This window comes from Phoxinus phoxinus, assembly GCF_949152265.1.
Source record: "Phoxinus phoxinus genome assembly, chromosome: 4".
In the NCBI taxonomy this organism is placed as follows: domain Eukaryota; kingdom Metazoa; phylum Chordata; class Actinopteri; order Cypriniformes; family Leuciscidae; genus Phoxinus; species Phoxinus phoxinus.
The window spans coordinates 16,822,025-16,843,196 of NC_136879.1; the positions used below are offsets into that span (position 1 = coordinate 16,822,025).

Consider the following 21,172-nt stretch of genomic DNA (forward strand, 5'->3'; position numbering starts at 1 on the left):
CAACAGCGAGCTGCCGAATTATGTGCTTCACCGCAATCTCAGTCAGGCTGCCTCGATTTCGCTGTACATATTCAAACAAGGTCATCGCATGATGAGGATATTCCAGCACCAGGATGTCTTCAACTTTCCTCACAAATATCTCATATAAGTGTATGATGTGTGTGCTAGTCGGAGGCTTCTGTAGCTGCAACATCGGCTCAAAGGAGTGGAATATCCGGGCTAAAGAAAAGAGGTCGACAGAAGGTTAGTTGACTCCTAACTAATCTCTGATCTCGTGACTAAAGGCCCGGGATACTTTTTCTTCTCGCGATAGAGAGTTAAGCGGAGGTATCTTGAGGTTCTCAAGATACCTCCGGTAAGGATGGTAATACTAATGCGATTATTATGCTGATTGTACTAGCTCCATTATTGCACCAAATAATGTTATTTTAAAACCAATCGGAGTTGTGAACCTGATTCTTACTGGTTGATACCATACAGACGCAGATTCAGATTGTTTTATGTTGTTTGAGATGCTCATAAAATATCGCTAATCGCGCTAGCCGCGTGCTAATCGTTAACATTTGAATGTGAATTTGTTTTGGTTTATTTTGCTTAATGTAACCAAAATTACATACCAGTTGTATTCAACCTGTGTCGATTGTTAGTTCTCAGCAACAGCGCCACCTCCTGGCTGGCTCGCCAAACTTTATGTAACGGGTGTCTGCAGTATTTAACAATTAATTAATTAAATTGCTATTGGTGCAGATAATTAATCAGAAGATTCTTTTATTAGCTCGTAAAGGAGGTAGCGGGTTGTGGTGAGAAACAACAATCGACACAGGTTGAATACAACTGGTATGTAATTTTGGTTTCCAATGAGAAAAATCAGAAAGGTTAATTACATATGTCAGTCAATTATACACACAATTTAAACATGAAAATTCCCCTGGAGTGCACTCTTCCTTTACCCCAAAACATAAACAGATAATTGCAATGACAGAAGAAAATAAAATTAATAAAATTAATAATGGAGTGGTGTCTTTTTTCTTTTCCTTAAACACTCTTTTCAAGCATATATCAGTTTTGTATCAGTCTCTGTATTCGTCTTTAAATCTTGAAGAAAAACTCAATAGTCTCTACATGTGAATTGTCTTGACTGGAGCAGAAAGGAAAGGATATTGAACTCTTCTTTACGAATTGATGTCCTTTCACCTTAGTAGATTCTTTCACCGTAATAGATTCGGGTGGCTCGCCATCAAACTTGACATTTCTCACAGGATATCACAGATCATCACCATCCGCAGAATCAAGGACAAAATAGAAATACAAAGAAGAAAAAGAAAGAGAAAACAAAACAAAAAAACCTGGCCTGATCACAGACCAGAACATTCATTTAGTGATTTCAGAAAGAATTTCACATCACATATCAAAATAACAATTAAACATACAAATATAATTTTTCAAGAAGAGATATTACACTATGTACCTCTAAAACAATCCTACTGGTCTTTCTCACACAAGCGCACGTGACCAATAATGGCGCCCGTGAACTGAAATGGAGGAATGACCACGCGGTTCAATATGACCACACTTACAATCATTTAAAATGAAATAGTAAAATTAAACAATAGAACAAAGCAGTAGTTCTCCACAAGAACTTATATATTACTCATTTACCTCTATATTAATCGTCTTTTGCTTTCACCGATGCGTGTCTCACAGGCCCGCGTGGCCAGCAATGGCGTCGGTGAACGAGGAATATTCACACGATTCACTTTAATCTCTAACGTTGAAATACGACATGAAATTGGAAATAACAATTTAGTCAAACGAATTAACCATTTTTTAATCGTGTTAGGAAGTTTATACATTAACATTTAGAAAGTTATTCTGACTCACCGGAGTAAAATGCAACTCAACACTCACTCAGCTTCTCCATACACTTCACGGTATGAATTGAATTAAATGAACGTTTTTTCTACTTTTCTTTCAACTATATACTTTTAACTTTTAGGGCGAAGATCGACTGACGTCTTCTCTCCTCTATGCTCAACTCTCGTTTCGCAGGCGCGTCCACACACACGCACAGCGCGTGATGTCGGGAGCGTTCTCATTGGTCAATCGCAAATCAACTAATTAATAACTGCTTTTCTTAATTCACCCACTATTTTTCTAAAATCGCTTTTACACATCACTATTTTACCTTCAGTAGGGAAATTAGATGTTAATAAATTGCAAATAAATTAAACTTAACTTCTTTTATTTAACCAGGGTTACACTAGCTCAGATAAGCTAGTCACCACTGTAGCAGTTCTTTGATAGTGTTCACACCGCTAAAGGTGCCTTTATACCCTGTTTTGTTGACTTACAAGTCATTTGATTGAGAGAGAGTATTTATCCTCTTGTTTTCATATGTAAAATAAGGGTGATTTAGTTCATTTAATTGCCAATATACATGTTTGATATGTATATGAGGAGCAGAAGTTCATCTTAACCTTTAAAAAATTATAAATATACACTCTAAAAAATGCTGCGTTGTTTCAACCCAATTTTGGGTAAAATATGGACAAACCCAAACATTGGGTTAAAAATGTAATGTAAAAATTTAACCCAACGGCTGGGTTTGTCCATATTTTACCCAAAATTGGGTTGAAACAACCCAGCATTTTTTAGAGTGTATTAAAATGTGATGCATAAATAGATTTAAAAGATTAAAAACATAAATATCCAGTTTCATTTTATTTCTATACTGTGAGATGGAAGTACATGATTGATTGTTGTTCATTGGAACTGATGTTATGTGGTGTGATGTGTACCTATTCATTTACAAGGCAAGGCAAGTTTATTCATATAGCACATTTCATACACATTGGTAATTCAAAGTGCTTTACATAGAAGAAATTGAAATAATTACATACATAATAAAAGAAATAAGAATAATTAAAACAGTTTAGAAAATAAAATACAGTGCAAACAGTCGGACGAACAGTGGCACAGTGCTCATTCAGTAAATGCAAAGCTAAGCAGTGGTAATTCAAAGTGCTTTACATAGAAGAAAAAATAAAATAATCAAAAGAAATAAGAATAATTAAAACCCTATCTGAGATGGAAGTGATTGAGCAGGTTTGCGGTGCCACTGGACCTACAATCCAGGGACGTCCTCTGCTGGGGTGGTGTCCCCCACAGAGCACGTTTCACTTTTGCTGTTTTAAACAAACAGCGAACCTCTATACTCTCCGTAGTATAGATAATCTTCACTCGCCTCGTCGGAGTGAAGCTCTCCCGTTCCCCTTCAAAATCTCTTCCAATCAGACAGCCCTAAAAAATAATAAAATCTTCCTGAATCACAGTTTGGAAAATAAAATAATAAAATACAGTGCAAACAGTCGGACATATTTTACATCAACCGGTATCTTTCTTTTAAAAGGATCTTCTTACGACTTACATGTATCAACTTTCTTTTCTCTTTCAATCTTCTTACGACTTCCATCTATCAACTTTCTTTTCTCTTTCAATCTTCTTACCATCTATCAACTTTCTTTTCTCTTTCAATCTTCTTACGACTTACGACTTCCATCTATCAACTTTCTTTTCTCTTTCAATCTTCTTACCATCTATCAACTTTCTTTTCTCTTTCAATCTTCTTACCATCTATCAACTTTCTTTTCTCTTTCAATCTTCTTACCATCTATCAACTTTCTTTTCTCTTTCAATCTTCTTATGACTTCCATCTATCAACTTTCTTTTCTCTTTCATTGACTTGCACATTCTTTTCACTTTCCTTAGCCCTGCATTCACATTCTTAGTTCTTTCTCAGACGAAAACTTTAATATCGTCATTCAAATACTGTTCTACAATGCTCATTCAGTAAATGCAAAGCTAAACAGAAGTGTTTTGAGTCTGGATTTGAATGTGGCTACTGTAGGAGCACACCTGATCTCTTCTGGAAGCTGGTTCCAGCTGCGGCTGGCATAATATCTAAAAGCGGACTCTCCTTGCTTTGAGTGAACCCTTGGTATTTCTAGTTGATGTGATCCTAATGATCTGAGTGATCTGTTGGGTTTATATTCAGTGAGCATATCTGCAATGTATTGAGGTCCTAGGCCATTAAATGATTTATATACCAGTAATAATACTTTAAAATCAATCCTAAATGTGACTGGGAGCCAGTGTAAAGACCTGAGGACTAATGTGATGTGTTAAAATTTTCTGGTTCTGCTCAGGATCCTTGCGGCAGCTTTCTGTACGAGCTGCAACTGTCTTATGGTCTTTTTGGGAAGGCCAGTAAGGAGTCCATTACAATAAGCCACCCTGCTGGTGATGAAAGCATGCACAAGTTTATATACTCACATAATAACCTCTCGCTTCTAAGTATGACCTGAACCATTTTAGGACTATCCCAGAAAGCCCCACCCAGTTTTCCAGTCTGTCCAGAAGTATGTTGTGATCAACAGTGTCAAAAGCAGCACTGAGGTCGAGTAGTACCAGCACTGATAATTTGCCTGTATCAGTATAAGCGAATATCGTTAATTATCTTTATGAGCTCTGTCTCTCTGCTGTGATGTGATCGGAAACCAGATTGAAAATTGTCAAAGTATCCATTCGAGCTTAATAATTTGTTCAGCTGATTGAAAACAACTTTTTCAATGATCTTGCCAATGAAAGGAAGATTTGAGATCGGTCTATAATTGCTTAATATAGTCTTATCCAGATTGCTCTTTTTCAGGAGGGGTTTGACAACTGCAGTTTTCAGGGAGTTTGGAAAACTTCCAGAGAGAAGTGAGGCATTTACCACTTCTAGGAGATCTGCTTCTAAACAGTTTAACACACTTTTGAAAAAAAATGTGGGAAGAGCGTCAATGGCGCAGGTTGATGTTTTAAGGTACTGTACGGTTTCTTCTAAAATTTTGCCATCAATTTCTTTGAAATCAGACATAGTAACTACTTTCTCAGGTTGTGGTCTGATCTGTCTGACCCCAGTGCAACTCAAGGATGTGCTGATCACCTTTCTGATAATATTGATTTTCTCAGAGAAGAAAGAAGCAAACTCACTGCACTTGCTGTCTGAGAGCATTTCACTGGGAATCTGGCTCGGGGGGTTTGTTAATCTCTCTACAGTAGCAAAAAGAGTGTGTGTGTTGTTTAAGTTGCTGTTTATAATATTTGAGAAGAAAGTCTGTCTAGCTTTGCCTAGTTCCATATTGAAAGCATGGCTGGTGTCTTTGTAAATGTTATAGTGGACTACAAGTTTTGTCTTCCGCCACATGCGCTCTGCTTTTCTGCATTGTCTTTTCATATTTTGCACTGCTGTTGAGTTTCTCCAAGGTGCCTTTTGTCTACCATTCTTCCTGACCTTCACAGGAGCAATATCATCAATTACACTTTTTACTTTTGAGTTAAAAGAATCAAGGAGAAAATCAACAGAGTCAGCAGATATGCTTGGTGTTGAAGATATAGCCTTCATAAATAGTACACTAGTGTTCTCACTTAAGCATCTCTTCTTGACAGACACAGATCTAGCTTCAATGGCAGGAGAGATCAATATATCAAAGAAAATACAGAAATGATCAGACAGTGCTACATCCTTAATAACAATCGATGAAATGTTTAGACCCTTACTGATAAGTAAATCTAGAGTGTGTCCACGATTGTGTGTCGGTCCATGTACATGCTGAGTCAGATCAAAAGTTTTTAAAACAGTTTTGATTTCTTTTGCCATACTGTTTTCTGCATTATCTATGTGAATGTTAAAATCTCCAGCAATAGCAAAACGGTTGGAAATGGTTGATAACAGTTCTGTAAAGTCCTCAGCAAAGGCTGAAGAGTATTTTGGAGGCCTATAAACAATAATAAATAAAATGTGTGGAGCACCTTTTAACACAATACCCAGATATTCGAAAGACGGGTAATTACCAAATGATATTTGCTTACATGGATAGACATCTTTAAAAAGAGAAGCTACTCCCACACCTCTCCTACCCGCTCTGCAGACACTCATAAAAGTAAAGTTAGGAGGGGATGTTTCATTGAGGACAGTTGCACTGCAGTTGTCTTCTAGCCAAGTTTCATTTAGAAACATAAAATCCAGGTTGTATGTGGTTATTAAGTCATTGACTAGAAGTGATTTATTTTTAAGTGAGCAGATGTTTAAAAGTGCTAACTTAACAGTCTTACTTTTTGTCCGCGCAGCAGTCTTAGTTTGGCGTGTAATAGGCACCAGATTAGATGGGTTTGCTGTATGGCTTTTGAAGGCCTTAGACTTTCTATCATGTAATCGAACAGCAATAGAGAAAGATACAGGCACACAGGGTTCCCGCTTGTTCTGTAAACATTTGAGAAAGTTACTGTTATCATAGCGGGGACCCAGCACATATCAATGAGAGCTGGTATCAGTTGTTTTTGGTTCACCTCGAGCAGAAGGAGTAGGGTGTGAGACCTGTCGTTGTGGCAGAGCCCGAAGAACTCTTGCAGGAGGAGGGGGAGGGCGAACTGGGCCCGCAGGCTTTGGTGGTTGTGAGGCCTGCCGTGTTTTGGTTGATATCTGGGGGCTTGCAAAAGAGTGGGATAGTTTGGTTCCAGCGTACACCAGCTTTTCCATTTTCTCTGAGAAGCCCAGAAGTGGAGATGGTGGAGATAGAGATAGCGTGTCTGGTGAGAGGGGCTGTTGTTGTTCTCGTGTTATCGGATGCTGTAATATGCTGTCCTGGTTTTCCTGGCTGTTTTCCAGGAAGTCGTCCTTGGGTGTTGAATCTTGGAGCAGTTCTAGTATGTCACAGTCTGTCTGTGGTGAGCTCTGTGGGCAGGGCTCAGCCATGAGCAGAAGTTGTTGTGGCTGAGTGGTGTTATCATTGTCCTTGTGTGACGTGTCAACCGCATGTCCATTCAGGTGCTGGAGTGAAGTCCTGTGGTCATTCATACTGTGTCCAGGTGTGTGTGTGCCATTCAGGTTGAATGGATTGGCACACAGTGCAGAAGGATGATTGAGGGAGAAGTAGATATTGTCCTTTAGCACTCTTGAACCAAGTTTGTTTGGGTGGCCGTCCTGTTGGAACAGTTGCCTCTGACTCCAGAAAAGATTGAAGTTGTCAATGAAGTTCACTCCTTTTATATTGCAGGTTTTTTGGAGCCATGTATTAAGCTCAAGCAACCGTGAAAACCTGTTTGTTCCTCTTGCTGGGAGTGGTCCACTGATGAATGTTTGTACTTTCAATCTTTTAAGTGTTTCAAAAAGTTCATTAAAATTCTTCTTGAGGAGTTCTGACTGCTCTTTATGAATATCATTTTCCCCCACATGATGAGTCGATTTGCAGTCTTATGTTTCATCAGAATGTTCTCAAGTTCCCTGTTTACATCAGAAGTTGTTGCTTGCGGAAGGCAGCACGTAGTTGTATTCCTGCTACTAATGTTTCTGATTATGGAGTCACCCACTATCAGAGTCCTGTGCTCGGCTGCGCTCTGAGCTGAGTGCCGCTGTCTGCTCGACCTTGAGCGCAAGTTAGCATCAGTGTTAGCTACTGGCTTATTCAGTCTGTGTTCGATCACATTCATCACGTTTGGGGATTCCCCATTTACATTCATTAATACTTCAAATCTGTTCTCAAGATGTATAGGCGGTGGTAGGAGACCAGTGTTTGCAATCCTTGTCAGAGCCGTATCTGGGGTAGAGGATGCTACTGCGGCGATATGTGATACTCGTGACAATCTGATGTCTCGAGTGCCTTTTGGTCTCGCTCCCTGTGTGTGCCATCGATTTGTAAGTCGATCGGCTTGTTTCTCTACACTCAGTATAGCCTGTTGAGGAGCAGTAGATTCATGAAACTCACCGGCTGTATGCTGAGGGCGTCCATGATGGACCTCTGTTGTGTGTTCCGTCTGGTTTGGTCGTCCCGCAAATAACTTTTGTTTCAAGAACTGCAATCCTTTGTAAAAGTCTGTGGCAATTGCTGCAGCAAGTAGATTCCAGAAGAGGCATTTTCTCTTATCCTTATGCAGTTGTGTTTTCTCTTCCCCGGAATGTAAGCTTTCAGTGGGAGGCTGGTCGAGTAAAATAATTCAGCTTTTTTGTTGTATTCCAAGCGTTTGAGCACTGTGCTGATTTGCTGAAGTTGAAATTAGTTGATAAAAGAAGATAAAATATAAAAATATAAAAGCGATAGAGCAAAGCGCGGAGCAGTAAGCAAGAGCGTCCGAACAGTAGCTGAGCAGGAAGGAACAACTGTTCCATACATGAAGATTATGTGTTGGTTATATTTGATTTGACATTTGAATGGAGACAAGTTTATTAGATTTGAACTGAAATGAGGCAATAGTAACTAATGCATTTTGTAATGTATGTATAGATTGGTTTTTAGAAAGGGATAAACCATCTGATTCTGACCCTGGTGGTCAGTGGCGAGCCAACCCCAGAAGTGAACGGACCGAGAGCCTGGTGTGGCCAGCCGTGGCATCTTTGAAACCATCATCATCCTGTGCCTTCATTTCAGTGCAGATAAGAACACACGTAAACCTACCCGGGTAGTGAAAAGAACATACATACTGCAAGAAACACACACACACCAAGAACTTTTCATGGACTCTTTATTTGAAGTTATTTATTTTGGGTTTATTGTGCGCTGTGCACTCAGGAAGCCGGCTTAGAGGAATTTACAGCAGGGAATGTAAATAACTGTCTTTAATTTTGTACAATACATTTGTCAAATTTCCCTGCTTTGTGTTGTCTGTTCTCTGCTGACTTTTTACTATTTCAAGCTCCATAGTCGTGCCTAGAGCTTCTGATATTAGCCCAGCTTTGATTCATGACTACTTAAATTAGTTATCGGTTACACTAACCTGAGACGCGGGTTACACATGGGTACAGAAAACTGAACACATCAATTCAGAAATTAAACAATATAATCAGTGAATGAAGAGGCCATGATTAGATTTTTTTTTAAAAGTCTCATCATGGAATAATGATTGAGTTACTGATACTCTCCATAATTTGGCCCAAAACATAAAGACATGATAAAAAGATATGAAAAGATTGAGCAGTTACTGCAGATCTGAGTGTCCTGTATAAATGCGGTTGATGTGCTATAATTCTGCTTCACTACCAGCCGCTGAACCTCAACAATGTGACAATGAGCAAAGACAGTCAGCCAACAAATAAAGAAACAACAACGTTCATGAAGAGTGTCATAGGTCGGGGCGGGTCAAGCCAGACTGCACCCACCCCTGAAGACCGGGAACCACCTCGAGGAACGTGTCAAGGGCCAGACAGACAAGGGAATAAAATAAATGACAGTTTATTTTATTATATTAAAAATGGTAAATTGGATAAGTCCTAATTAAAATCTTCTTCTTGCCGCCAGGGCAGTTCAAGCGTCTCTGGACCTCCTGGAACAGGAGGAGGGGAACGGTCGTGGCGGGCCGGGGGCTCGTTGAAGGGGGATCAGGGGAAATCCTCACGCCGTCCAGGTAGGTCACTAGGTAAGTACTCCTCTAACGGGATTCAAGAGGGGGTCGCGGTCATACGAACCCCCTTCCGACTGGAACCAGGTAGGTATGCAGATGCGGGGGCGAGCGAGTCACTGATGTTACTCCGGAGGTAGGTACTCAGGTGTGGGGGCCAGCGAGTCACTTTTCTTCTTGAACTGGGCAGAGGCTTCCCATAGGGCGTGTGGAGACCACCAGGCGGGGAGGACACTTTGAGCGGAACGCTCCACTTTAGCTGTTCACCGGAACAATACAGCAAGGTATTAACTGTTCAACAGTATACGAAATATTCAGCTGCAATACCTTCTCTCTTCCTGAACAGGGCAGAGGCTTCCCATAGGGCGTGTGGAGACCACCAGGCGGGGAGGACACTTTGAGCGAAACGCTCCACTTGGCTGGGCACTGGAACAAACACAGCACGGTTCTAACAGTTCAACGATATATGAAGCACTCAGCATTAACGGAGCCGGGTCTTCTCAAAGCAGGAAGTTGGGCGCTTGTTTATCAAAACCCCTCTTTAGAGACAGCGGGTGGAAGACTGTAGGAGGAGAGTGCACGGCAGACTTCTATTACTTCTCCACACAATAATTTCACTTCACAGCACAAAACGTGTGAATCGTCACTTCAGGCACTGCAATTCCACTCGCACACCGTGCATTCGGGCCAGCACTCACCCACCGGTCTTTCTCCCACCAGATCGGATCTCGTCTTTGGCCAGGGCTTGACTTCGCTCCAGGAAAAGCAGAAGAACGGTGCAGCGATTATCACATTCGGCAAGGAGAGGACAGAAGTTGGAGACAGATCAACAATTCACTCGGTGTAATAGTTCACTCGTGCCACACACTTTCCAAACTCTCAACACCACTTCAGTGTTAGTGCATATAAACAACGGATCCAATACTCATCACTTGCGTCCTTCCCACTGCTGACAATATTCCTTAGGTCTTCGCTGACAAATCCTTCACTCCTTTCTTTCTCTTTCTCTTTCTCAGCTTCAATCTTCACCGCTCCACAGCACAGCCTCAACAAAAAGAACAACCCGTTGACAACCACAGTATCTCACAGGAGGAGAACCACACCCTCAGTCTGCTTCCTCTCTGTTTTAAAGCCCCATGTAGCTGCGTGTCCCTCTCACAGCGCTCCCTGTAATCAATCCACACCTGCTGTCAATTGGGCAATTGGCCTTGCTGCCATGGCATCAGATTCACAGTGCATAGAATTGGATGTTCACTGGCAATTTCTCAATCTCGTTCTGATTTCCTCTTGTCACCCCGTGACAAAGAGCATTTCCAGCATATCTCCTGTTTTATTTGTGTTCATGTTGAGTTTCTCAGGGAGAATCTGAGCTCTCTCGTTCCTAACTGAGTCCAGCTGTTTCAGTGGATGAGGAAGAGGATGATAAGAAGATGTTGATGAGGATGAATGAATGACACACACACACACACACACACACACACACACACACACACACACAAGCTATAGCTGGAGACAGTGCGCTCACCACACACACACACACACACACACACGTAGTACCCTCACCGCCTGATGAGGGGAGATATATGCATTAAACACACAGGACACGGAGCTGCTGCTTCAATCATGAGAGAGTGTAATGTTTTTTTCTTTTCTTTTTTAACAACCATTCAAAACACTTTGAACACAATTCCACATGTCAATATCAGTCCTTCATTGACTACTGTGTCCACAACTTACACATATACTATAAAATAATATTCACTTATAACATATAATACATGACATTTTTCACGTGAATAAACTCTGACAATGTGTTCATCTGTAAGCAAAAATAACTATTTGTAATACATTTTTAATATAAACACACTCACGTTCACAGTCATTTGGCCCTTACAACCTGGAATCATTGCTTAAAGGGACAATAAGTATCTTTTTAGGTATTTTATTATCTAAAATCAATATTTTTATTCATAAATATGTCCTCAATGGTGTACAAATACCTTGGCCAATTATCTGACTTATCCTTATAAATGAAGAATTTATTATCTTTATATACATGGGACGGGTAGGTCCACGGAGGCTTCCATGTAGTTCCGCCATCTTGCAAAACTATAATAGCAAAGAGGGACAAAAAGTACTAAGCCAACGCGTTTCCACACCGCGTTTTCGCTCAGAGCCAGCCAGTCACGTGACGTGACTGAAACCAGCAGAAACGCAGATGCAGATGCAGAGCAGTGAGAGGCGCTTGAAACTGCACCGGCAAGTTTAAAAGTCTGGATTGCATTGTTATTATGGACCATATGCCGTGCCACAAGAGAAGAAAACATCGTTGTCAAAAATAGAACGTAAAAGGAAACATGACCGTAGATTACAGAAAACAAGAGTTAATGTAGCTAATGTGGCTAATTTTATATAGCTCTCCTTTTTCAAAAACAATCCATTAGCTCAAGTTGTGAATATTTTGCTACGTGCATAGAACTGTACAGACAATGAAAATGCGTGAGATTTCCCCCTTTCTGGTCAATGTATCCCTGCCTCTGCTTAATTATTTTCACCCCCGGTGGGGATAAATTTATCCTCCCCTCAAAGTGATCATATAGTGCTACTACACTAGTGGCGAGACGGATCACAATACTTATCACGGATCCGTGGTTTGATTAAAGTCAATTTTATTTTATCTTTGCCGTTTTTGTAAAAATAATTGAAGAATTAAAAAGAGTACTTACAAGCACGAATAGCATTTTTGAGAGAAATACAAAAGGTGTATGTATATACGAACAAGTTCTCCGTTAAGAATTAGATCTCAACAATAAAGCAAATAAACCTTCTCGCATTTGTCAGCCCGGTCTCAACTTTACAACACGGTTGCAACGCGACTTGACTGATTTAAAAAAAATGGAAAGACTACGAAAGAGACCAGCCTGAAGAAGCGTGTTCATCTGAGGCTTCAGAGAAAAGAGATCGTAAACCCATCCCTTCCATTGGTTTTCATTGCGTCCCATCTTCTTAGCGACCATCGGAGCCAGCTGATAAATTCAACTTTTGCCAAATCCCGTAGGAAGGACGGCAAACACATCTTTCCGATTGACAAATTTCCTTGATTGCGGTTCTCTGTTCAATTCAACTCAACCGCTCTTTGATGACGTGGTGATTACGTAACCGCAGATCATCTGTCCATCATCGATTAAAGCCCACCCTGGCAATTTGATTGGCTCGGCCTTCTGGGAGCCGAGCATAATTACTCCTCAACGGATCGAGTCCAGACCGAACTTACCGACCAAAAAATGTTGTGGGCGGGGTTCGGTCTGGCACCCAGGCTAGGAAAGAATACCATTACCCTCTGCCACCAACAGGACTATTCTTCTGTTGCACGGGACTGTGCAAGAACTAATGCGGCACGGGTTGATCTTTGGTTCACCAATCAGCGGAAAGGGGGGTTTCATGCCCCCCGCCCCATGTGAAAATCGAATATTCAGGCCGTAAATCCATTTACTACCCCTGAATATAAAAATATAAAAGCAAGCTGAATTCTCGTTTTTTTTTTTTACGAATAAATTAGTTGTTTTCTCAATTTCTTCTTTAAATGTTAAATCGAAAAACGGATGAACTTTAAAAAAATGTCTTTCTTGCTTTTCTGGCAGAGAAGTCCTTAATGAGGCCAGTAAAATCCAATTTGTGCAGAATGTCATTTTCAATGGACATCAGAGACGGGTGATTCAGTCGGTTTTTGGCCCATCGTGGATCTCAGTTTATTTTTATTTCAGTAGTATTTTGGTATCCTCTGTTTACAGGCAGGGAAGATTAGCATTACGTGCTAGTTAGTTTGTTTATCCTTTGTTTCACAGAGAAGGTTAGCATTACATGTTAAGATGTGTGTGTATCCTCTTGCTAGAGAAGGCCTGTCTTTTGTAAGCTAGAGAAGATTAGCGTCATGTGCTAATAAGATTGTACCCTCTGTTTGTAAGACAGTAGAGAGAAGTTTAGTGTTTGTTTGTGTGGTAACATAGAAATTCACAATGTTTAGGAAAAGTACTAGACTGACTACAGCTTTATGGACAGATAGTGAATTCAAGTCTTTGTTATCAGAGCACATGGACTCCCATCGTGACTGAGCCAGTCAGATTGAATTTAACAAAGAAATTTGGCATTGATGCAGACAAAGTATGGTCAATTGAAGAATGCAAGAAGGTGTTGGGTGCATGTATCAGGAAGAAAAATGTGAAAGGTATTATCTTATGTCACAGAGAGTTTAGCTTATCCATTGTACAAGAACAAGCTCGTTGTATTGATAAGTTAAAAGAACAGAACAAACAATTGCACACTCGAATGTCCTGTCTCACAGACAAGGTGGGCGATAACAAGGCCTCAACCAAATGTGACTCAGAAGACCAACAGTCAGATGAAAGCTATCCTGATTTACAGTCCTTTGATAGAATAGAGGACAATGTCAATGCAGATGTAAATGCAGTTGAAGTGTGCGTAGCTAGACAAAAGCCTCAGGGAAAAGGTGTTGATACAGTTTCATTTGCCACCCCATTCAGTTGCATATTGCAGCCACAAGCAGTCAAAACATCTTTAGGTCCTAAAGATATTGAAAGAATTGCTGAAAGTTTGCCATCAGTGCAAAGAAATTTTTCTGAGTTTAGGAGAGAGTTGTCCAAAAAGATGCGGCTCTATGATATGACTCCAGCTGAAGTCACCCAGCTAATATCACAGATCTTGACTGAGTCAGAATTCAATGATTTTGAAAGAGCTGTAAACAATTCTGAACTGCAACAGGCCAGTAAAGATGATTTGAGAGAAGGTGTCTTGAAAATTCTAAAGAACATTGTTGGACCACACATGGGCTGGTCAAAGCTCACTTGTTTACAGAAGAAGGATGAAACTGTTTGTGAGTACACAGAACGATTCTGTCAGACCGCTGCAGCTTACAGCGGTATAGCTGACACGTCAGAGAAGGTGCTAGGTGATAATGGTCCCCTAGTTCGCTCATGGTTTCAGGGTCTTCTGTCAGAACATAACAATGCATTGCCTTACTTAGAATTTTATGAAAATTTTATTACAGCGTGCACCAGTTACGAACCCATCCTCATGTATGATGTCTGCAATGACTGAAGTTGTGTTAGAGGATTAAGGAGAAATGACTCACAATTGTGTTACGCTTACATACACACCTACGAGGGAAGTAAAAGAAACTCCCATAGATAATTTAGTTTGAAAATAGTTGTTTTGTTGATGGTTCAGCTCAAGAAACAAGCTGCTAGAACCTAAGTGGTACAGACCACATCGAGTGATGTTGATTACAGCAGCTGAAGTATTGTGTCAGGGAAGGGAAAACTTGTAAATGAACATGTCACACTGTTCCCCCATCTACAGGGATAGGATAGGACACGGACCAGTGAGGAGCCCAGGGAAGAACCGAAAGCAACAGGCTTCGGGGGCCAAACCTGCGGTGAAGATTCCCTCTTAGGCCTTCCCCCTCCCCTAGTCCATCCTTACCTCACGGGTTCATAGGTGTCTCATGAATTAAGAATTAGGGAAAGAAGGAACAACAAATAGCAGACTCAGATTGAACAGAGGATACAACCAGTCTTTACAACGAATACTGCTCTGTTGCCGTTTTCTCTTTTGTTTTCTTTCTTCCTCTGTGCAGATACCACTGGATGACTGTCCCGAGACCCATATGCACCGACCTCCTCACCTGCATATGAAGCCACAAACTTCCAGAAAACGACTCGACCCACTGCTGAGCCAACTATCACAAAGAAAAAAAAGAAAAATACACAACGCAGAGACTCACATATGTCAACAGTGGAACCTTCAGTCATCCATCGAACATGATCAAGATTGTCGTACTACTAACTTTTGGAGCTTTAATCCCGTCTCACAGGTTTAATGGATCCAACAGAGAACTTGACCAAAATCCAACAAGACATTCTTGATCTTTCAGCAAAATTCCACCAGATGACTGAAAGGTTCACAAACCCTAATTGCATGTTTGTTTCTGTGTCCGCATGCAATTATAGAAGAACTACACAGATCCGAAGCTATGTGCCTGTAACTTACACAAGTTACAAGAATGAACTTGCTATGTGCCTGTAACTTACACCAGTTACAAGAATGAACTTGCTATGTGCCTGTAACTTACACCAGTTACAAGAATGAACTTGCTATGTGCCTGTAACTTACACCAGTTACAAGAATTGACTTAAGTGTCTAAATTTGTATATTATGTGAGAGTTTTTAAGAACTCTCAAACGGGGGACTGAAGGATAACAAATTTTAGGAATCTTTTTCAGATATGCTTTCTTACCTAAACATCACGTTGAAGAATACTGATTTTAGCATTTGAGGCATAGATGAAGATTAAGTCAAGCAATTCAAGAGTCTGACATTAGCTTTTGTCTTTATGCACTTCCTGACCATTAAGCTCAAGGTACAGCAGTGCCTTTGTCTCTATGATAATGTTAAGGTTTGAGCAATCAAGTCAGGATGATTGGATTAGCAATACAATAGCTGATTTGCTCGGTTTCTAGATAACCTGATATACAGGTTTTTCACTGGATAGAATCAACTCCTCCTTACTTTCCAGTCCCAGAAGTCCCTCCCCCTTAGAAGGTATATAAATTTCAATGTAATCTGTTTTAGAGCTAGACTGATTTTGGACGCAGCCGTGCTCAATAAATAACAACTTCTGAACGTGATCCCAACTGTCTCACTGGTCCTTGCTGCTATGAAAGAAAAACTTTACAACACAGGCAAAGTCATAAATAGCCGGAGTGCTATATCAACATTTGGAAAAACTGATTGTAGTTTCCTGGCTCTTATAAGTTGCAAGCAGTGACCTTGCTGAGGTGTCCTCGTTTTCTTTGATAAATTGTCTAAATTGCACAATTTTGTCCCAAAAAATGTAGTTTGCAGAATGCTGAACACATTTATATATTTTTATTTATTCAGTGTATATAGAGGTCTATGTTTGGATGAATATTTTAGACTTCTGTGAATGTCGTCTCCCCATACAGACGAGCGGCTGTCGTACAGTATGTTCAGACGGAGGCGCCAGAACTGAACGATATTTCTACAAGTATCCAGTCAATTTAGGGATTTTTCTCAGTATATATTTTCGTTTTTGTGCTCCACTATCGTATGTTCTCTCGGGCCTTTTGCCGCTAAAATGTCGTCTAGCAATACCAGTGACGAAAATGAAAATGATTGACATGATTTGAACAGTAGCTGATTGGACAGATGTTACCTTAATGTCACATCTATCCAATCACCTGATTTTTTTATGTTTTTTATGGGCCAATGAGAGTCTATTTTTGTCTATTCTTGAGTACCTATAGAGTAGTATTGCATCCTTCATATCTCCAAAAACTCTTTAGTTTTATTATATTTATAAAAGAAACATAGGCTGTATTGAGTCTTTCCGGAAAAAAACGAGCTGTTGGAGGCGTGCCGTGTGGGCGGAGCTAAAGAATCACGAGTGCGCGCAGCTTTTGCGTTGAGAGCGTCTGGGAACTGTGACATCATTTACCGTGAGGAAAAAAAACGTTATCCAAAACAAACCATGACTAACAATCAGATTCAGCCGTACATTTATGATCCAGAATCAGATCCCGAGGCTGAAATTGAACGCGAGCAGCAGCAGCAACGACTACAGCAGGACGTCTCTATGTGGTGTGTACTGGAACTGTATAAATGTGCTTAGCACAAGTTTTTGTCAATGACTAATTTCCACTTTATGTCGTCGTATTATTATTTTTCTTTAAAGGTGTACATGTGGGAAGTGCAGTTTGATGCCGACTGAGGCGGAAAACGTTTGCTGCCAAGAAATAGAACCGGTTATACCCGGTCTTGAAATGCATTATAATGTGTAAAGGTGTAGTTTGTAAGACTTAATATGATAGCATACAATTAGCTTACTAAATGTGCAGGGTTGTCTTGCCCTGGCAACCAAAAACACACTTCTTTGGTGACATTGTTTATTTCTTTAAGTCCTGTGACTGCAGCGGTCGTCGGTCTGGACAAACTCCTGTTGTTGTCCTGTTCATTTCAGCTCTCCGACCCATCGCCACTGTACGTTTGACGAAAAATCAATGCTAATAAGAACCGAGCGCACAACTGATGCTGCGCGGTAAATGACTTCCGCAAGAGGATAACAGATCTACACGCGAGGAAGCGGGAACTAGGGAGCTCATTCAAACCCCGCACGCGCGCATGACATCTCCTCTGCACACAATACAAGCCCTCGCGCGCGCATGATCATTCCCCACGCTCTCGCGCATGATCTGCTCTCGCCTGTCGCTTTTGCTCGCTCGAACCATAGAAATACATAATAAAGGCTAGATGTCTTACAGCTCTAACGTCATCACCGGCGGCCATCTTGTCAAAGGCAAGCTTTCTGGCGGGCTCTGTGGTACCTGATGTAAGGTGAGTGATCTGCACGAACACAAATACTCTTTATCTCGCTGATATCTTGACGGATTTACAAACGGTTTGGTTTCTTACAAACATAATTAACGTGGCTATAATTCTGGATGCTTGAACTTCAATTAAATAGGTTTTAGACACCAATAACGATTTTATGACAACTAATCTTTTGTCTAAATTACAATCTTTGTGGATGTGGTTGTAGTTATTAGCTGGCTAATAATGGTCTTAAGTACTCGTATTTCATTCTATATTGATCTGCTTTTGCACACAGCTTCACAAGACCTGTGCTAGGGCTCAGTTGTGTTTCTGAAGTCATATCAAGTGACCTAGAGGACTGAAATGTGGTCAGTTCAGAGATGCTTGTTATCCGGCAGAAAGAAAAAACAATAGGATTCTATAAAAGTGTGTGTATATATATATATATCATGTTTCCATTCTGTACACTGAGTTTTAGTAGCCTATATATTGATATAACATAAATACCTTGTGCGTGTGTATATTAATTGCACCTATCTGTTCTGTTCAATGTTATTTTCATATGGAAGTCCATGGTTATAATTATTCACAAGTATGCAGTGTCATAACTACCGGTACATCTCTGACGTTTATAACAAACCAACCCGTTTGAAAATCGGTAGAGAATTGAGCAAGTTATGGTTATTTAAAAAGTACATGCACCATTAAAACACAATGTTACGAGTGAACGAGCTGATGTGACAAGATGGCCGCCAGGTGTGGACGTCGACCTCCATTGGTCAGCAGCGCGGACGAGACATCTAGCCTTTATTAAGTATTTCTATGGCTTTAACACTTTTATTTTTGGCAGTCGAGGGGCAGGACTTACTGTTTTAATAACCTCAAATGTCATTGGTTACTTCCCCTTTTCCGGAAGTCAGTTGTGATTAGACGCCTGTCCAATGACCCGAAATTCACTTGACTTATTGGCCAGAAGGGCCGGTGTTGTCATGCTACTGGGTTGAATGCTTTTCCTGTATAGGCTCCAGTCACAACTCAGCCCCACTATTTTTTTATTATTATTTTCTCGCAGCCCCACAAAAAAATTAAAATAAAAGTCAGTTGTTAGAGATGTGCGAACAAAAAATAAGAGATACAAAGCATGGATAATAGTAGCCTAGGCGCAAAGGCAGCGCTGAAAAGGCCAGAATAAAAAAACATCTCTAGAAACTCATGCGGCCAATCAGCCTACGAGTTTATAATTGCCTAATATTAACTAGCTGCAATGATTCGCATATCGCGGCGATAACCGACCTCCTCATCTGAGCTGCTTCAGCACTCAAACACCGCTCGTCGGCAATGGCAAAATGTTTGAGATGACCGATCAAACCGAGCGGGATTTCTGTTCACAGAAGCAGGAAAAATAACAAGAGGAAAAATAATATGCCCCCGAACCCCCTAGCAAGATCACTTTTGGGACCTCTGTATTTATAAAACCCTGAGTACGGCAATTGCACTGAATAGAAAATTATCTTTTTGAAAAATACAATGAATTACAAGGCTGTACAGAACAGTGCACTATTGCAGACTTATAGACTGAGGGTTTAATTACATTATTTTAATATAGTCAGTCGGGAACTAAAGTGGGCCGGTCTAAGGCATGAAACTCCAGGGCTGAAAATGAGTCCCACTCCGGCTCTGCCTAATTTGTTTTATTTATTGTGGTTTATTAATGTGTAATGTGATTTAATGCATTGTTAATATAGAATAGATTCTTACCAGATACTTTATTAACAGGAAGTCTTAGTAAATGCATTGTGTTGTTAAAGAGATATTTACAGACTGTAATGACTGTAATCTATTCTATATTAACAATGCATTAAATCACATTACACATTAATAAACCACAATTAATAACAAATTAAGTGATGTCTCAAGTCAAGTGAATTACGGGTCATTGGACAGGCGTCTAATCACAACTGACTTCCGGAAAAGGGGAAGTAACCAATGGCATTTGAGGTTATTAAAACAGTAAGTCCCGCCCCTCGACTGCCAAAAATAAAAGTGTTGGAGCGAGAGCAGATCATGCGCGAGAGCGTGGGGAATGATCATGCGCGCGCGAGGGCTTGTATTGCGTGCAGAGGAGATGTCATGTGCGCGCGCGGGGTTTGAATGAGCTCGCGAGTTCCCGTTTCCTCGCGTGTAGATCTGTTATCCTCTCGCAGAAGTCATTTACCGCGCGCGCCAGCATCAGTCGTGCACTCGGTTCTAATTGGCATTGATTAGTCGCCACATGTATGAGCCTCTGCTGCTCAGACTCAACTCTCTGCAGAACCGCCTCTCGTCGACCTTAGAGAGGGAACAAGAAGATGATGATGATGACGTGATGCCGGTGATTCTCCTGGATCTGGAGCGGCCTGAGGCTGGGATATTTATCTTCATTTATTTAACTTTATTTTATAGAGCACTCACCTCCTCTTTCACACATGTGAGACATCGACATCCTTCTCCAAATTGCATTAAAATAAAAAATAAAAAAATAAAAAAACAACTCTCCTCCATCAGGGACGCTGAAAAATGCTGAAGGGGAACGTCTGTCTTCTCTTTAAAGGGGTGTTAAACCACTCATGGCGTAACATGTCATCTAAAGTCATCCGTGACCCTCTGTCATTAAGTTCATTATGAAGATCCAGGCATTCTGCAACAGTTTTCAGAAGACAGTTGATTAGTCACGCTTGTCCTTATAGACACTCATAAACAGATTTTGAGAAGTGTAGTTCATGTAAGGTCATGTCACCATGAAATTCATTTCTTGCTGTTACTATGATATTCTCTGGATGCCCATGAACATTTATTCATAGCTAAACATTCATTGTCAATCCGCTGTGTTTTACACTATGCTCATCATTGACACTGATCGTTTTACTGAGCTCTATATGTTTTTCAAGCAATGTCATTTCCATTTCACTCTTGTTGTTGGTCTCACCTTTGGACAGATGCGACATTTGCCAAAACCATCGGCTTATTCTTGGCACCAGCGCATTCAGCAATTTCCGTATGTCGTCGCTCACGGCCCACTCAGCGTACTTTCTGACCGCTGTATTTAAAATGGGTTCATCAGCTCCTGTAGGAACACATGTGCAGTGTTTAGTAAAGCATCATCAAACACATCAACAGTGGGCGGTGTTGGAGAAGCCGACTCACGTGTCTCTGGGAGGATCAGTGCGCCTCTGAAGTCCATCAGCTTGACCTGCAGGCTGTTTGGATATATGAGGATGTTCTTCATGTGTGTGTCATGAAAGATGCCGTGATGCATGCAGTGCTGCAGCGCCACAACGAGCTGACGAATGAT

At 40.7% G+C, this 21,172-nt stretch overlaps 1 long non-coding RNA gene across 1 annotated transcript; it reads right to left on the reverse strand.

The window, feature by feature from the left end:
* Positions 1-20,047: 20,047 nt before the first annotated feature.
* LOC306996918 lies at positions 20,048-20,943 on the reverse strand. The gene is made up of 3 exons (XR_013797208.1): positions 20,807-20,943; positions 20,293-20,518; positions 20,048-20,169 (listed from the first exon to the last, which is right to left on the reverse strand). It is a non-coding gene; the product is annotated as an uncharacterized lncRNA (long non-coding RNA).
* Positions 20,944-21,172: the final 229 nt, after the last annotated feature.